General features: G+C 38.9%; 1 pseudogene; it reads right to left on the bottom strand.

Moving 5' to 3' along the window:
* Positions 1–16,523: 16,523 nt before the first annotated feature.
* LOC110574011 lies at positions 16,524–17,291 on the bottom strand (annotated as a pseudogene).
* Positions 17,292–19,207: the final 1,916 nt, after the last annotated feature.

Here is a 19,207-nt window from a genome sequence, read left to right as displayed (position 1 = left end):
AGTAAGAGACTGGGGAAGATAGGATAGAGAGAGGTGAGGGAGTCAAGAAAGGTTAAATTTCAGACAAAGTGACCTAGAGAATAGCTTCAGTATGATCCCAAAGGAAACTCCAGGGAATGAATTACATAAGAGAGCTGGACTTTCATGTTTCTGCACTGGTTAGTCATTGGCTAACATGGGCAGAGTAATCTTTCCAAGACTTCTTTGGCATCCTACCCTTGTAGGAAAAACAGCTCTAGTAGCTAGGAGAGTGTTGGGGGGTGGGGGGGGGGTCTCATTTGAGGGCACTAGAAGAAAAAGCACATAGAAGCTGGTGAGGGTATATAGAAACATGAGAAAAGATTAGAGGGGATCTGGGAAGATTACAGCAGTATCTGCTATAGAGCCTAAACCTGAAACCTCATCTCTATCAAGATAAATGACTATTTCTGTGCTCAATTGTGTACTGTATAATTTTGGATCCAACTACCATTATTCACAAAAGACATGTAAGTCTACTTATCCATCCTGGAACATTACTGATTCCAACGCTGTTCATCAAAGATAAGCTGGAGGTGCCTGGCAGATGATCCCCACTGGTGAGAAATATAAAAAAAAAAGAAAAACCAGAAAAGAGCCAGCTTCAAAAACAATGAACTAAATTAAATGGCCCTACTAAATGGCCTCTTGCCTCACCCTGTCTGCCTCATTAAATACCTATGAAGCTATCAAGCAATTTGAATGGCCTATGAGGAAACACTGTTTGACTGGGTCTTGAGAAAGAGAGGTTGAAAAATTCAGGAGTATTTAATGGGCCTGTGCCTGATTTATTGGATTAGCCCTTTAGAATTTTATATTTGGCAAGGAGAAAAGCACACAGACATAATTATGGTATTTGAACAATAATACAAAATAGTCCCAAAGCCTAAGAAATAGAGACCTTAGAGGAATCTTGCAGGAAAATATTAAGTGTCGGGGTACAGGTAGGCGATAGCTTTCTGGAAAGGTAGCTAATTAGAGAAGAAGTGTTGGGAGGGGATGGGACAGTTGCAAACAAAGGAATCTAAAACCTTGGTAATATTTGTCTTAGCTCAGGTATCTTAATTACCATCAAATAAATTGTGTTTTATAAATTTACATTGATTAAGACATAAACCGGAAGTAAAGGAAATGCTAAAACTAGGTAAAGGACTGTTTTCATGAATGACATTTTTACAGGGGACTATTTTTGACATGTTAAAACAGGTCAAGACATATAGATTGGTAGATAGTGATGGAGGGTGGCAAATTCAGCAATGAGTGAATCACCAGGGCATTCTGTGCGATGGCATCTCCATTTACATGAACTAGACACCATGGCAATGGAAAAACACTTTTACATAGTTGCACACTCTTGAATCCTCAAGGCTCTGGTGAGCAAGCTAGCTGTAGCTGTATGGTTCAAATGAGATGCGTGAACATTATGCCCACCAAGTGTGCTGAGTTCACCCTGTCTTAGCTCTGAAATCCCTGCTGATCTCAGAGCCCCACGCCACCAGTGCCCACCCATGTGGAAAAAGCATTGTTGACTCTGTCTTCTGCCTTAGGATGACTTAATATCTGCCAAGGCCAATGTTTATTTTTTTGATACCTGCATTCAGAAATTGTCATTTCCTTTTCTGCCTGCAAAGCCTAGTAATCACTTTGGAAACTATTGCTTCCTTACCATGTATTCATCATACATCCTGCTCTCATGTGTGTGTCTGAAAACTTGCTGAGAACCTGCCTCCAATTTTTTTTTCCCTTGATTTGCACTGGAAAAATTTCTGGAAGAAGTTGGCCATACCTTTTGATGGAAGGATAAGGAACTAGGTAAATTGCTTGCCCTTAATAAGTCTTCAGATTTCTTAACTGTTTTTTTGTTGTTGTTTGTTTTTTTGTTTTGTTTTGTTTTGTTTTTGTTTTTTGCCATAGTCATTTTCCTTTGGTACTTAGAAAAATGTGTCTGTTGTGGCTCAGCAGATTTCCAGGATTTTCCTATGGAGTTTTTCTTCTGGCTTTCATCTGGTGGGAATTGATTGCTACAAGATTATGGCTTTCATCTCAAATCTAGATTTCAAAAGTGTATGTAGAGCTGGGAAATGGTGGGGGTGCCAGTGCAGGGGTGAGAGGGTATGGCAAATAGAAAAGGGCACTGATATTCTTGCTTCATCACCTCAGTTGGAATGTGAATTTCATGGATTTTATTACTAGTGGTACCAAGAAAGAGGTTTCATTGACAACAAAAGTCTTGAAGCTAAATCTTCATTTTAACTTAATTTAATTTTAATTGAGGCCAAGAGTGGTTCCTCATAAAAACAAATTTGTTCTGACTTGATCTAGTGGTGTTGGAATGGTGAAGACTCAGGAGCCCAGACTTGACTATTTTCATCCAGAATAGGTCCAAATGTCTGTGTACACATTCAAAGAAAAGGAAAAGTGTGAGATAAAAATGAGCATGTGTCCCTCTGGCCCTTTGAAGTTGTAGGTAGTAACTAACCATGGCCTCTGCCCCAGGAGCCTAGAGAAATATTCAAAACATCCACAACTGAGTGCATTTGCCAGAGATACAAGCAAGGTTGCATGGTTTATGCTAAAACCTCAAATGCAGCATCTCCCATCCTGCACTTCCATGGAAACTCCCTCTCATCAATCTTAGTCCTTGTTTTACTCATCCTTATGTTGAAAAACTTTATTTAAGAGGGAAAGGACAGAAACAGTTCCCCACTCATTTCATATTTTCCTAGGTGACTAAGTTCTTATTCAGTACCAGAGGGAATGTTTATTCCAAAGCTGCCTGTTTTATAATGTGGCTCCAGGATATTCCACCTACATCTGTGCAAAGGGTAATGAGCTGACCAGCTGGTGGGAGTGCAGCAGTAGTTTCCATTGGAAAACACCAAGAAGCATGCCTATTCCTCTGAGACTGAGTCCTGCATCTGCTGTCACCCCAGGTTATCATCAGCCTGGCCTCTGAGCTATGCTTGGAGAAGCCTGCTGCCACTGACAGTGTTCATAAAGTACACCTATTGCTATTTTTAGTACATTGGTGTGAAGTCTAGCCAAATCATTTGCATAATGGAGGCCACATATTGTCAATTCTTATCTGGATGTGTACCTACTCAGCTGCATCATCCAAAGACCAGGATCACCATTTGTTATGCTAGGAAGGAGAAAATATGCTTCTGAGCCTCCATCAAAACAAAAGTGAACCAGTTAATGACTAATGCTTTCCACTTGTTTCCCAAGGCACACTTTTGTTTCTCCTCTCTTGCCCTTAATATCTTATACTCAATCATTTAATTCATTTTCTTGACACTGTTTCTGCTGTTTTTCTTGCTTCCCTGACTGCCTCCTTCCCTCGGTTTCTGTTATAAATTAATGCAATTTATCTTCCAAGTTTTATCATCCCTTTACTTAGTTTATGGTGACTTATTTGTTTCTTGATGTTGTTGAATTTTTAAACATCTTAATTTTAATGTAAACTTTTTAGTTTTTTTCTTTAGGTTTTTGGATTGGATTTTGTTTAGAAAGGAAGGCCTGCCCATATGATAAAATTAACTTTTTATTTTCTTCTGCATCGGGAATCTATTTTAATATAAAGGGTGAGGTAGTAATCTAGTTTCATTTGCTTTTCTTGTTTCTCTAAATGGCTAGCTAATTATCTGAGCATCATTTATCACATAATCCATCTTTCTTTACTGATTCAAGCACCACCTTTATTTTATGTTAATTTCCCATGTAGATTTGGGTTTGTCTCTAGATTCTCCTTACGAGTCCATGGATTTCTCTCTCTAGCAGAGCCAAGTAGTTTTCATCATTCTGGCTTACATTGCATTCTTTTATGCTTTTGTCCGACATGTTTAGCCTTTGTCCTACATATTTATTGAGGGCCTCCTGTGTAACTGGTATTCTTCTCTATGTTAGATAGTTCTGCATATTTTTTATTGTTTGTTTTTAGGTATTTTTTTTAAATCATAGATGGTATCTTTTCCCCACTATATTTTGTCACCTACCTTTATATTAGAGACCTACTGATCGTTGAATTAATTTTTAGCTAGTCATTATGCTGATTCATCTTGTTGTTAGTAATAGTTTTTTAATTGACCTTAAGGCTTTCATACCTAGGTATACATATCTATCTATTATCTGAAAAAAATGTAATTTACCTCATCTTTTATGCTTTTGATTTTCTTTCTCTTGCCTAATCACATGAATTAGTAATTCTAGAATAATCTTGAGAAATGATGTTGGTAACAGTTATTTTAATTCAGTGTCTGATTATAAGGGGACGCTTTTTGGTGCCTCACCATGACAGTGAGTTTTGATTTGAGCCATAAAACTTTTTTTCACAACAAGGAACAAATCTATCAATTTTTATTTTGAATTTTATCACCACATAGTTGATTTAATTATTGCCCTTCTTGACTATGACTATAATAGAGTATATTCATAGATTTCTTGTGTAAACCATCTTGTCCCCTTTCATTTAAAATATATTTTAGGTTAAATCATGAGGAAGTAAATCAGGTAGATGATTACCACTACTCTTACTTTGGGTTTTTCAAAAACAGTCCAGAGTGTTGGCCACGGATTCCAATTATCTCTCCCTCTTCCTTTGTCTAAATGAGAAACAAGCAAACAAACAAAACTATGTGTGTGTATATATCTTTTTAAACTAGCAATAAAATTAAAAATTAAAAGGCACAGTATGAAAGATGTGACATTTATAAGCTTGCAAGTTTAAAATATCTCACTAGAATTCTACAGAACATCTGGCTCAGATTTGACTCCCCTATCACTAAGACTCAACAGCTAAGCAAAAGCATTTCAAATACATGTTTACCTTCCTTGAGCTTACCCCAAAAATAAACTTGTTTTGAATGATTATTTAATCAGTGTAAAAGCAGACCAGCTTTTACCAGACCATCACTATAGGGGTCACTTACAAAGAATTCTCTCCTGGTGCCCCAACAATGAAAACCTCATCTTTACTGAGGTCTAAGAGGCAGGAGCAGAGAGCTCTATGCAGGACACCTTACAGCAAACTCCTGAAAATCTTCTTTGGTCATCTCTTTCTGTCCCCCCAAATCACTCATGGTGGTTATTAAAGGTCAGTCCCTCTCCCCAAAGCCCATTCTCTCCAGTGTCTTCAGGGCAGGGCTATTTTCCACTTGGTTCCTCCTCACCAGCCTGACCCAGCAGCCCCTCTGCTGCCTTCTCCCAAAAGCCTGTTTGCTACCACCTTTGGAAAAGACTGAGTTTTTTAAGAGATGTAGTTTCTGCCATAATTCTAGCAAATAAAGCCTGTTAACACTTTAAAATTATACCACCGCTATCACAGCCACACGTCTCAGGGCTTAATGATGAAACAGAGGTAAATTTCCAACTCATAAGTGGGAGTCATCAGAGAAAAAGAAATCTGCTCAGAGGAAGGAGGAATTTCATACCAACACCTACTCATGCTCCTTCCTTCCTGGGAACACTAAAAAGTTTTCACTGATGTCTTGATAGGTTATTTGTATAGAAATTATCCTGATCACATAAAAGCATTGCTTCTATAAACTGCCCATGGAGGCAAAGATATAGCTTTCAAATATAGAATCCTGTTCAGTGTTATTTTTCCGACTCATTGATGGATCTCTTGCAAATCAGTGTTACTTTTATGCAAATTAATATAGAATTGTCCTTACATTTATACACAGACTATTTGGAAATTCCTACTGGAGTCCTCTGAATTTTAAATGAAAGATGTAGTTTGTGAGATCATTTGAACCCTTGGGCATTTAATTAACTGACTTATTTTCAGGAATTCATAATCGAAGATAAAAGTTGTAGAAGAGAGCCAGCTTGGATTATTTTAGATCCTATCATATCTAAGCAGAAACAGGAAAAAAGAAAAGAATTTTTCTACCAATGTTTCATCAGTTGAGGTTTTCTGCTGCAGAGCAGAAAATATAACTAAGCTGTGAAAAATGTGGATTAGTGAGGAGTTGGGCTGGGGAGATGGGTTTATTTGAATAGTGGAGCTTTCCTCTTACTTGCCCGTTTTAGAGAAGCAATTTCCCTTCTCACTGGGGTTTGGTTTCTAAAGAACAAGGCTTCCTAAGCAAATAGTTTACCATCCCTCCCCATGAAAGTGATTTTATGATAGGAAAGGGCTTCCTTTATGTCATGCTGGGTTTACCAAGAAATGAGAAGACATGGTTTATTATAGTGAAACAAAAATTGAGGTATTAAGAAGTGGAGAAGGAGAGCTCTGAGTGCAAACTTGGCTCTTCTCCAGACATGTGTTTATTCCCCACTTGGGGACCATCTATTTCTGTAGTTCCATCAGGAAGTGAGAATCAGGTTTTAGTCTAAATAATGCTGTTCTTATGTTAGTCAGGTTTAAAAATAGAATCATAGGAATGGAAAAGACTTCCAGGGTGTTTTTATTTTCAGACATTCCCTCATTTCACAGTAGCCCTTCCTGAATTCTTCCCCAATTGTATCCTGTTTGCCAAGACCTGAGGAAGAGATGTCCTACCGTCTATTTCAGAGTCCAACATTGTCCAGGTCAGGAAACTGCTTCCCAGTCAATTCAAGTGCCTTCAGTCCAAGTCTGTGTTGTTGTTGTTGTTGTTGTTTTTTTATCTCAGTGGTACAAGTGAGAGCTAAATTAATCTTAAATCATAAAATCTTAGCATAAGAAGATACTCTCAAATGTCATCTAAGTCAGTAATTCCCAACCAGAATGGTAAAATGATGGATTTTTATCATTGACCCTAACACATAGAGAAGAAAGGTTTTGTGGGAAAGGGCAAGAGATGATGAGAATTCACCAAGTGGTCAGAAAATAAACTTCTTTAGACCAGAGGTTCACATACTTCAGGTGCCTGGGTAGCTGCACATCAGTCAGATCACTTGGACAGCTTTGTTAAAAGCCCAGATTACTAGGCTCCCCTAGTCGTACCCTAGATCCTAATTCAATAGGTCTGTATTGCTAGAGTGCTCCCCTGATTTCAGAATCTGTGCTAAACCAGCACTCCCCTGCCCTGCCCAAAGTAGAAAGCCTTCCTGTATATCTAGCCCAGCTCTGCTGAAATGCTTCCAGTAATGGGGAGGATTGTGGGGGTGGGGCTTGGGGTCTGTTACCTAATAAAGCAATCTCTTTTTCAAGCAATTTTAATTATTACAAAAATTCTTCCATGTACTAAATTGAAATCTACCTCTTCTTGACTCTTCTTAATTGGCTTTAGTTCTGCATTATAGATCAACAAACAACAAATATGTTAAGTCTCTAACAGATTAACTCTTCAAATGTTTGTTGATCAGATATCATGTTTCCTCTCTGTTTCCTTTTTTAAAACAAAACAAAACAAATCATGATTCTTTGAAATCAGGAAAAGAGCCTGGAGCACTCAACCAAGACTTTTAAGCCCCACACCTTGATCCATGCTCCAATTAAATAGCCAACTATAGTTCATTTATGATTAAAATTTCCTTGATCAAAATGCTTTCCCTGTCCCACCCTTACTGTGTAATAAAGATCTTCTGGGAAGCCTCAGATGGCATGGCCCATCACATCTATGCTGTAGTTTGCTATTTGTCAAACCTCTTGTGTAAAACCAAGAGAGAACTTCCTGAAAGGTTTTGTGGCTTAATGATGCAAAATCAACATTGTCCCTACTCCCTCTGTGTAAGAAACTCAGGGGGAATCTTAGAAAAAATAAGGACATTGCTTAGATTGAGAACTGAAGAAAGTGAAAGGCCCAGTTACAGCCTTCACAAAGACTTAATCATTTCATTGCTCCAGAATCTGGAGTGTGCTCTACAATGTTAATGCCATCTTCATGCCATCTTCATCAATATCTAATCGACTGTTAGGGAAAACACCTGGGTGGTCAAGTATCACTAAGCCAATTCTTATAAAAAAAAAGAAAAGAAAAAGGAATTCAGCTAAGGTAACAAGCATCTAATTGAGTGCTATTACTTTAAAGAAGTCACTTTTTGGAGGTCATGTACTTATTTTAGAAAGATAATGTTTCTGAGAGCATATTAGGAGTCTTTTTTTTTTTCCAGATGGTCTTCAGAGACAGCTTATAATAAAAGAATGTTTATCTTATTATTTCATAATTCAACCTTGTTTTTTATTAAAAAAGACTCTTCTAGACTATTCACCCACTTTGTTGATCAGTTTGGGTTCCAAATGACTTTTAGCTGCTTTCAGTATTACCTTCATAGGCCAAAGATTTGCCACCTTTGAAGATACTCAAAATATTATTTCACAAATTTTAACCAGCTTAGTAAGTTTTATTAGTCTTCACCCACTTAATTTCTTGCTTCTTCTTGCCAAGTTCTTCCCCTGTGTTCTGTACTATAACACGCTGTTTGCCTTGACATGCAGTATTTGCTGTACTTGGAATGTTCATGTCTATTCTTTTACTAATTTTACTCTTCTTTTAGGTCCTGGCCTAAATGTCACTTTTCAAGGGAAGAATTTTACCATATGGTTCCAGCTTTTATCACTAAACTTTCATTTCAGATTATCTTCTGAAAACATTTATATCACCCTACCTTCCAGTAGATCACTAGCCTCACTGCTTTGGGTTTTAGTGGATGTTAGAGCTGCAAGAGGTCCCTTGCTTCTGCAGAACCCACTGGAACCTGAGCTGAGTGACAAGCCCAGTAGTTGTGGATTTTACACAGGAATGAATAGCACATCTTGTTTTCTACCAGCGTTCTTCCTTTTCCTCTCTCCTTTGCCTTTTACTCCTTTTGCATTTGAGCATGTATATCACCTCCTCAAAGACTCTTTTACTGATTACCCACACTGAGTGAGGTCACCCACCCCATCATGTATACTCATAGTACCTGTGGTAATTCTATTATAACAGCTGCCATATAGCATGGGAATTGCCTATGTAGTTGTCTGGTGGCCTGTTACTACAATATGAATGAGCTCCTCAAGAAGAGGAACTGTATCTTATTGACCTGTGAACCCCAGTTAGACACCTAATAACTGCTCAGTCAGTGGTTGCTAAATAAATAACTAAATGGACAAACAGATAGATAGATGGACTGGTCTAAAGAGAAACTTGAAGAATTCTGGGTGAACAGAATCTGCCTTGCCCCTTTCACCTTTTGGGTGGCTTCTTAGCTTTTTCTCAAAACAGTTATGTTAGAGGTCTCTAATCTTGCTGTGAGGTGGTGTTAACTGTATTTATTTATTTATAATTTTCTCCAGGCCAGAAGACTCCCAGGGAATACTGACAGTAAAGTCCCCAAGCTGAACAGGGAAAGGGACATCATTGATGCATTTAGTTTCTCACCCTTGAGACTGCAATTTGCCCTATTTTTCAATTGGCAAGTTGGCTGGGAAATTTTAAAAACTTATCCAAGCATCACTCCTGGCATTCCTGGCCTTAACATGAAATGTTATAAGGCTCCTATCTCTTGGGACAATGAATTCACTGGAAGTGGCATCACACTCTTGTGATGGAGATTGGTATGCAGCAACATTCCTTCAGCTCTTGCATTGCCTAAAAAAAAAATCCTGAATGGGATAAAAAAATCTGATATTTTCTCATTGGCAAGTACTCTCCTGTCAGCCACGCTCTTCCCAGGGGTTGCATTCTTCCTGTATGAGTTTGGCATTCTTTCAGTTATGTTCTGCTGGTGAGTCATAGGGACCCAACACAGTATAGAGGGAATATACAGACCTGAAGTTGAGCATATGGTCTTAAATACCTGGATTTATATTTTTCAGTGTGACTAAAGGGGCTCAAGGCACATTCCAGCTGAAGGTACTTCTGCATTCCATTATGGGCAACTTTGCACCACCTCCACCGAGAAAAATGAAGTGGAGCTTGGGTCTTTCCCATTTATTCATACCTGCTATCTCTTCCAAATTTACTTCCATGCAACATTTTCTCATATTTAAATGGTGGAACATGGTAAATTACAGATTGAAGTTAACTCAAGAGAAGGACAGCATACCAGCAAGAAAATGACATATACAGAAAGATTATGATTATGAAGCAATGAGTAATTTCTTGGGTGGCTTTTGGGCATCAACCTCATGATTTCAGTCTCACGTCCATTAGTCTCATAAGTTAATTCAGAAAATAAACAAACCTTAGTATGCATCTCCAGTTTTAATTCCTAGTTCTCCTTTTGGGCCTAGGAACTGTCTGTCTTCCACTAACTATAAATTCCAGAAGAACAGAGGCCATATTTGTTTACCTAGAGTCTAGAACACTGTGCTGTACATTGTAGGCACCCATAAATAATTGATAAATGAATAAAACCAATGATTGGTTAGCATCTACTCAATTGAAAGAAAGCTCATAGAGTTTCTTTTGAACCTCTATAGTTGCTCCATGTCAGGATTAAAGGGAGGCCCACAGAGCTCTGCACACTTGGATTGGGACCCTCTCCAGGCCCCCAAGCTCTGTGCTCAATATTCCTCTTTATCTCACAACTTTAAACTGCCTGAGGACTAAATGCAGGAAGGCACTGTGGTCAGAACTGAGCTTACCCTCATGGTATCCCACCTCTCTTCACCTCACACTGCTCCATATATTCCTTAGTTGTACTCCATCACACATCATTTCCCAATCAGATCCCCTAAACCCTTCTTCTCACAGTCTTTGTCCTCACAGCCAAGCCTCAGGAAAGTCTCCTAGATACACAACCTCTTTCCCCATTACTCTCTTCATTAGCTTGTCTTAACAAAATCCAGATCACCTTTGTAGACACCACTTCTCCCACAACCTGTTCAAGTGAAGGCAATTTTTTTCTCTCACAACCCTTGTACAGTTGTACTGGAGGTGAGATGTTGTGTCCTTGAGTCTCATTGTTTTTTTGAAATACTGTTAACCTTCCCATTAAAAATTCTTGGAAAGGGGTGCCTGGCTGGCTGATTTGGTAGAGCATGTGACTCTTGATCTCAGGGTTGTGAGTTTGAGCCCCATGTTGGGTATAGGGATTACTTAAAAAAAAAAAAATCTTAAAAATAAATAAATAAATAAATAAATAAATAAATAAATAAATAAAATAAAAATTCCCAGAAAACACGTGTCATTAGGTTCTATATACATCACCCACATGTCTTTAAGTTCTAGGTCTCCCCTGTTTTTTTCAGTACAAAGTTTAGTCTCTAGCTCACTGGGGCCACAAACATTTCAGTGTAGCTAGAGGATTGATGTGAGAGAGAAGAAAAAAGAGGAAAGAAACTGGAAAGGTGGACAGGGGCCCAATCTTGGAGGATGTTAAATGTTGTTTATGCCTTAGAGCATAAATTATGATAATCTCAGCACATTGCTGAGTCAGGAATGTTTCAGTCTTAGTTTCACACTATTTTCCATTCTACTTGCCAATAGCAGGTTTAATGTAAGGCAGGAAGGACCTAGATAGTTTAGATCACCTACTGCTTTGGGATGAGAATTGAAAAACATGAACCTCAGTGCATGTCTTGGAGGTCAGAAAGTCAGTACTTGTTTGAACAAGAGCAGAAGGAAATTCCCAAGGTCTTGGCAGAAAATACATTTGGCCATCTGGAACTACAATTCTGGTGCTTGCAGCATTGTATTTCACTCTGTTTTAAAGTACGGATATTATTTAGAAGGAAAAGAAAGGATAAGCAGAATAATTAGCACCCGAACTAAGGAAACCTGTGAGTTAGCATCTGAGATTGTGCCTGGAAAGAAACAAAGATCTGAGAAGCTGCTCTCAGGTTCACTGCCCTTTGCTCCTGAAAACCTTTTTCTGAGAGCCAGAACATTATAAGCAGGTTTGCTGAGAAAGAACCATCAAACAGGGTCAGAAAACCACGTTGAGGTTTAAATTTTAAAGTAAATCCTTTAACCCACCTGGAAAGTGTCAAATAAGAAGGAATTCTTTTTGTATGTATGTTTGTTTGTTTGTTTACAGGTAGGCACAACCATTTCTTCTTCTTTTTTTCTTTTAATTCCACTGTAGTTAACATACAGTGCTATATTAGTTTCGGGTACACAATATAGTGATTCAACAATTCTATACATTACTCAGTGCTCATCATAAGTGTACTCTTAATCCCCTTTACCTATTTCACCCATCCCGCCACCCACCTCCCTTCTGGTAGCCATTAGTTTGTTCTCTATAGGTGAGAGTCTGTTTTTTGATATTTCTCTTTTCTTCTTTGTTCATTTGTTTTGTTTCTTAAATACCACCTATTCAAATAAGAGGAAATTCTTGCCTTTAAGCCAACCATACTGAAAACATTAAAAGCCCAGGAAATCTGAAGTTGAACAGCATAATTCTCCTCTTGCTGTTGCATATCCTCAAATAATATCTGGCAGAGGATTTGGAACATCACTAAAGTGACAAAATCTTAATCCATATCTTCTAAATATGAGTCAACTGTGATAAACACTTACTCCATCTTAGTCTGGCCACAGAGCCAAAATGAGGGGAAGGTCAGTGTAATGTTCCATGAAGCAGATGAATTTACTATTTGTTTGTTTGTGTTTACCACTGATAAATTCAAACATATACAAAGGAAAATAACCAGAATGATCAGGGACTTGGGAAACAACTTATAAAGGAAACAATGAAAGACAATGAAAACTCTTGGCCTCAAAGGAGAAAAAGGAAGAATTGATGTGATTCTATGTTTGAAGAAATATCATGTGAGAAAAGGAACAGACTCATTTTGTGTTGGTCTATAGGGCAAATGTATGGTGGAAGTTTTAGAGAGGCAGATTTAAACACATGATTGGAAAGAGTAATAATTCAAACTTTTCAGTTGTAGAATGTGTTGTCTTAGGTAATGGACTGGAAATGATCAAGGAATAGCTGTCATGGATGTTATAGGGGGTAGGACTTCTGCATTGAGTACAAATTTGGGCTGCATGATTTATACAGTTCTGGCTCTCAAATTCTGGGAACTTTTCCCTTAAACTACTTAGCTCCTGGATAGTACTATATAAAAGACAGTGAGATTGCAACTATGTAAGGATTGCTAATGTAAAGTAGGTGTTCCTATTTCCTGGAGAGGGTAAGATTTGACTTACAACCTGAATGGTCAGAAAGGAGGTCAGCTATGAGAAAATAGGGAGAGGACCTTTCTAGGCAAGAGAACAGCAAGTGAAATCGCTCATTGAGGAGCAGTAAGACTGGGGACCAGAGCCTAATGATTGTGGAAGGGGAATGTAGTGGGGAGGAAGTAGGGAAGTGTGTGGGAGCCAGATCATGAAGACTCTGGTAGCTATAAAAATAAATTTATGTTTTGTGTCCAGTGCATTTGAAGTCATTGGAGAGTTTTAAGGAAGGAAGTAATACAGTGGGATTGTCCCTTTGAAAGAATCTTTTGGCTTCTGTGTAACAAATGGATTGGAAGGAGGCAGATAAAGCCAGGAAAAGGGTTGTAGGCAATTGCTGGACACGGACATATAAAAATAAAAATAAATAAAAATATATATAAGAAATTATGAGAGGGAGGAGGAGCAAGATGGTGGAGGATAGGAGACCTAAATTTCGTCTGGTCCCAGGAATTCAGCTAGATAGGGATCAAACCATTCTGAACACATACAAACTCAACAGGAGATTGAAGAAAAGATACAGCAACTCTCTGAACAGAAAAGCGACCACTTTCTGGAAGGTAGGACGTGCAGAGAAGTGAATCCAAGGTGATATTCGGGAAGACAGACTGCGGGGGGAGGAGGCCTCCGTTAGCCGCTACTGGCAAGTGATAGAGCAGTGGAGCACAAAATCGGAACTTTTAGAAGCTGCTCCACTGACAGATGTCACTCCAGTGGCTAAGCGGGGGGCGTGAAACCCTCTCTGGGACAGTGTGGTCTCAGGACCCTCGAGGCCACAGAAAGACTGGGGTGCCTGAGTGTGGCAGAGCTCCCAGGTATTGGAGCAGGGAAGCCAGCTGCAGAGATGGAGCCAAGGCATGGGCTCTCAGCTCGGGGTTGCCATAAACTGTGATCTGTGGCACAGACAGGCCACTGCTCTTCCAGCAGGGACCCAACAGGCAGCAGATCCGGGGAGACTCCCCTTCCTCCCCTGGGAGGAGCAGCGTGGGAGTGTACCATAGGGATCTGCTGGGTTTGGAGACTCCACACGGGGTCAGGTGCCAGAGATAGAAATGCTCAGTCACAGGCCGGGTGAGCACAGAGTGTGGCTGGAGACCGGGGAGTCGGAAGTGACTGACTGCTTTTCTCTGGGGGCGCACTGAGGTGTGGGGCCTGAGTTCTCGGCTCCTCTGGGGCAGAGATTGGGAGGTCGCCATTTTCACTCTCATCCTCCAAAGCTGTATGGAGAGCTTGCAGGGAACAAAAGCTCCAGAGAGGAAACCGGAGCAGATTACTTAGCACAGCGCCCCCTCACAAGGGCGGGGCAATTCTGCCTCCAGCAAAGACATTTGGGAACCACAGCAACAGGCCCCTCCCCCAGAAGATCAGCAAGAACAGCCAGCCAAGACCAAGTTTACTGATCAATGAGAATTGCAGAACTCCAGCGCTAGGGGAATACAGCACATAGAATTCATGGCTTTTTTCCCCCTGATTCTTTAGTCTTTCAAAGTTAATTTTTTTAATTTTCTTTTTTTTCTTTTTCTATTTTTTTTTTGAATTTTTTTTTCCTTTTTCCACCAACATCTTATCAATCCCTTTTTTAAAAATCCTTTTTATTTTTCATTTTTAAAGTCATATTCTATCCCTTCATTGTAGTTAACCTTATTTTTGACATATATATAGAAGTTGTTCTCTCTCTCTTTTGGGATACATTTCTTCTAACAGACCAAAATATACCCTAAATCTCTAGTGTATGACTTTGTTCTAGTCTCCTGCCTGATCACATTCTCTCCCTTTTTTTTTTTTAATTTCTCTTCTTTCTTTTTTCAACCAACTTATCAATTCCTTTTATAAAATCTTTTATAATTTTCATCTTTACAGTCATATCCTATCCCTTCATCGTATTTACCCTTATTTTTGTACATATATAAGTTTTTCTTTCTTTAAAATTTTGGGAGGCCGTTTCTTCTACCAGACCAAAATACGCCCAAAATTTAGTGTGTGGCACTGCTCTGTTCACCAGCCTAATCATATTTGATCATATTCTTTTTTTTCTTTTTCTTTTTTTTTCTTTCTTTCCCTTCTCCCCCGGTTTCAGGTCTCTTCTGATTTATTTAGTGTATATTTTTCTGGGGTTGTTGTTACCCTGTTAGCATTTTGTTCTTTCATTCATCTATTCTCCTCTGGACAAAATGACAAGATGGAAAAATTCACCTCAAAAAAAAGAACAAGAGGCAGTACCAACTGCCAGGGACCTAATCAATACAGACATTAGTAAAATGTTGGACCTAGAGTTCAGAATTACAATTATAAAGATACTAACTGGGCTTGAAAAAAGCATGGAAGATATTAGAGAAACCTTTTCTGGAGAAAGAAAAGAACTAAAATCTAACCAAGTCGAAATCAAAAAGGCTATTAATGAGGTGCAATAAAAAATGGAGGCTCTAACTGCTAGGATAAATGAGGTAGAAGAGAGAATTAGTGATATAGAAGACCAAATGATGGAGAATAAAGAAGCTGAGAAAAAGAGAGACAAACAACTACTGGATCACAAGGGCAGAATCTGAGAGAAAAGTGATATCATAAGATGAAACATATTAGAATAACTGGGATCCCAGAAGAAGAAGAAAGAGAGAGAGGGGGGCAGAAGGTATATTGGAGCAAATTATAGCAGAGAACTTCCCTAATTTGGGGAAGGAAACAGGCATCAAAATCCAGGAGGCACAGAGAACCCCCCTCAAAATCAATAAAAATAGGTCAACACCCCAACATCTAATAGTAAAACTTACAAGTCTCAGAGACAAAGAGAAAATCTTGAAAGTGGCTCAGGACAAGAGGTCTGTAACCTACAATAGTAGAAACATTAGATTGGCAACAGACCTATCCACAGAGACTTGGCAGGCCAGAAAGGACTGGCATGATATATTTAGAGCACTAAATGAGAAAAATATGCAGCCAAGAATACTACATCCAGCTAGGCTGTCATTGAAAATAGAAGGAGAGATAAAAAGCTTCCAGGACAAACAAAAACTAAAAGAATTTGCAAACACGAAACCAGCCCTACAAGAAATATTGAAAGGGGTCCTCTAAGCAGAGAGCCTCAAAGTAACAGACTAGAAAGGAACAGAGACAATATACAGTAACAGTCACCATACAGGCAATACAATGGCACTAAATTCATACCTTTCAGTAGTTACCCTGAATGTAAATGGGCTAAATGTCCCAGTCAAAAGACACAGGGTATCAGGTTGGAAAAAAAAAAAAAAACAAGATCCATCTATATGCTGTCTGCAAGAGACTCATATTAGACCCAAAGACAGCTCCAGATTGAAAGTGAGGGGGTGGAAAACCACTTACCATGCTAATGGACACCAAAAGAAAGCTGGGGTGGAATCCTTATATCAGTCAAATTAGATTTTATTTATTTATTTATTTATTTTTATTTGATGTCTGATCTTATTTATTTGTCATTCTTAGAAAATCTCATTTTTGACTGGATTCAAACTTAGAGGAGAAGTTCTCAGAGAGGACAGCCTCTGTCTCTTGGCAATCTGTTCCTGGCATTTTTCTTTGGCCTCCTTCATTCTCTTGGCCAAAAGTTTAGCATATTCTGCACCCTCTTCCTTATTTTTCTTAGTGCCCTGCTTCTTCAAAGCAATACGCCGGTGTTTGTGCTGGAGGACACGTGGAGTAACAAGACACTGAATCTTAGGTGCTTTGGTTCTAGGTTTCTTACCTTCTTTGTTTAGGGGCTTTCTCACAACATACTGGCGGACATCATCTTCTTTAGGGAGATTGAAAAGTTTGCGGATTCTGCTGGCTATTTTGGGCCCCAGGCGACGAGGCCCAGTAGTATCAGTGAGTCCAGGAATAGCCTTCTCCCCTTTTTGTACAATGGCCAAGTTGAGAACACTGAGATTGGCATCCACAATGCAACCCCGATCAGATTTGCACTTTCTTTCTCCAGTCCTCCTTGGTCTACAGCAGCAATGCCCCTTACTCAGCAGCAGGCAGACACGGCCATGGGTCAAGACACCCTGCTTCATAGGGAAGCCTTGTTTGTCATTGCCACCACTGATTCAGACCACATAACCATTCCATTCTTCACCCAGAGCATCAGCAGCAACTTCTGTGGCCATACACTTCTCATAAAAGGTACGAAGTTTGCGTTCATCATCCACTTCAATGAGTTTCTGGCAGCCAGTAGCTGGGAAAGAGATGTTCAGCTTCATCCTGAAGCAGCCTCCCGCCTCTGAGGCACCACGAAAAAGAGTAACAAATTAGATTTTAAACCAAAGAGTATAATAAGAGATGAGGAAGGGCACTATATCCTACTTAAAGGGTCTATCCAACAAGAAGATCTAACAATTGTAAATATCTATGCCCCTAACATGGGAGCAACCAATTATATAAACCAATTAATAACAAAATCAAAGAAACACATTGACAAGAATACAATAATAGTAGAGGACTTTAACACCCCCCTCACTGAAATGGACAGATCATCTAAGCAAAAGATCAACAAGGAAATAAAGACTTTAAATGACACACTGGACCAAAAGGACTTCACAGATATATTCAGAACATTCCATCCCTAAGCAACAGAATACACATTCTTCTCTAGTGCCCATGGAACATTCTCCAGAATAGAGCACATCCTGGGTCACAAATCAGGCCTCAACAGGTACCAAAAGATTGAGATCATTCCCTGCATATTTTTGGACCATAATGCTTTGAAACTAGAACTCAATCACGAGAGGAAAGTTGGAAATTACTCAAATACATGGAGGCTAAAGAGCATCCTACTAAAGAATGAATGGGTCAACCAGGAAATTAAAGAAGAATTTAAAAAATTCATGGAAACCAATGAAAATGAAAACACAACTGTTCAAAATCTTTGGGATGCAGCAAAGGCAGTCCTAAGAGGAATGTATATAGCAATACAAGCCTTTCTCAAGAAACAGGAAAGGTCTCATATACACCTAACCCTACACCTAAAGGAGCTGGAGAAAGAACAGCAAATCAAGCCTAAACCCAGCAGGAGAAGAGAAATAATAAAGATCAGAACAGAAATCAATGAAATAGAAACCAAAAGAACAGTAGAACAGATCAACGAAACTAGGTGCTGGTTCTTTGAAAGAATTAATAAGATTGATAAACCTCTGGCCAGACTTACCAAAAAGAAAAGAGAAATGACCCAAATAAATAAAATCATGAATGAAAGAGGAGAGATCACAACCAACACCAAAGAAATACAAACAATTATAAGAACATATTATGAGTAACTCTATGCCAGCAAATTCGATAACCTGGAAGAAATGGATGCATTCCTAGAGATGTATCAACTACCAAAACTGAACCAGGAAGAAATAGAAAACCTGAACAGACCTATAACCACTAAGGAAATTGAAGCAGTCATCAAAAATCTCCCAACAAACAAGAGCCCAGGGCTAGATGACTTCCCAGGGGAATTCTACCAAGCATTTCAAGAAGAATTAATACCTATTCTTCTGAAACTGTTCCAAAAAACAGAAATGGAAGGAAAACTTCCAAACTCGTTTTATGAGGCCACCATTACCTTGATCCCAAAATCAAAGCCCCCATCAAAAAAAGAGAATTACAGACCAATATTCCTGATGAATATGGATGCAAAAGTTCTCACCAAAATACTAGCCAATAGGATCCAACAGTACATTAAAAGGATTATTCACCACGACCAAGTGGGATTTATTCCTGGGCTACAAGGTTGGTTCAACATCCACAAATCAAATCAGTTTGATACAATACATTAATAAAAGAAAGAACAAGAACCATATGATCCTCTCAATAGATGCAGAAAAAGCCTTTGACAAAGTACAGCAGCCTTTCTTGATTAAAACTCTTCAAAGTGTAGGGATAGAGGGCACATACCTCAATATCATAAAAGCCATCTATGAAAAACCCAGAGATATCATTCTCAATGGAAAAAAACTGAAAGCTTTCCTCCTAAGGTCAGGAACACGGCAGGGATGTCCACTATCACCACTGCTATTCAACATAGTACTAGAAGTCCTAGAACTCATACAGGAATTCAGTAAAGTGGCAGGATATAAAATCAATGCACAGAAATCAGTGGCATTCCTATACACCAACAACAAGACAGAAGAAAGAGAAATTAAGGAGTCGAT

Source organism: Neomonachus schauinslandi, chromosome 6, assembly GCF_002201575.2.
Source record: "Neomonachus schauinslandi chromosome 6, ASM220157v2, whole genome shotgun sequence".
In the NCBI taxonomy this organism is placed as follows: Eukaryota; Metazoa; Chordata; class Mammalia; order Carnivora; family Phocidae; genus Neomonachus; species Neomonachus schauinslandi.
Note: the sequence above shows the minus strand (reverse complement) of the source record. Positions and strands in the feature narration are given on the sequence as shown.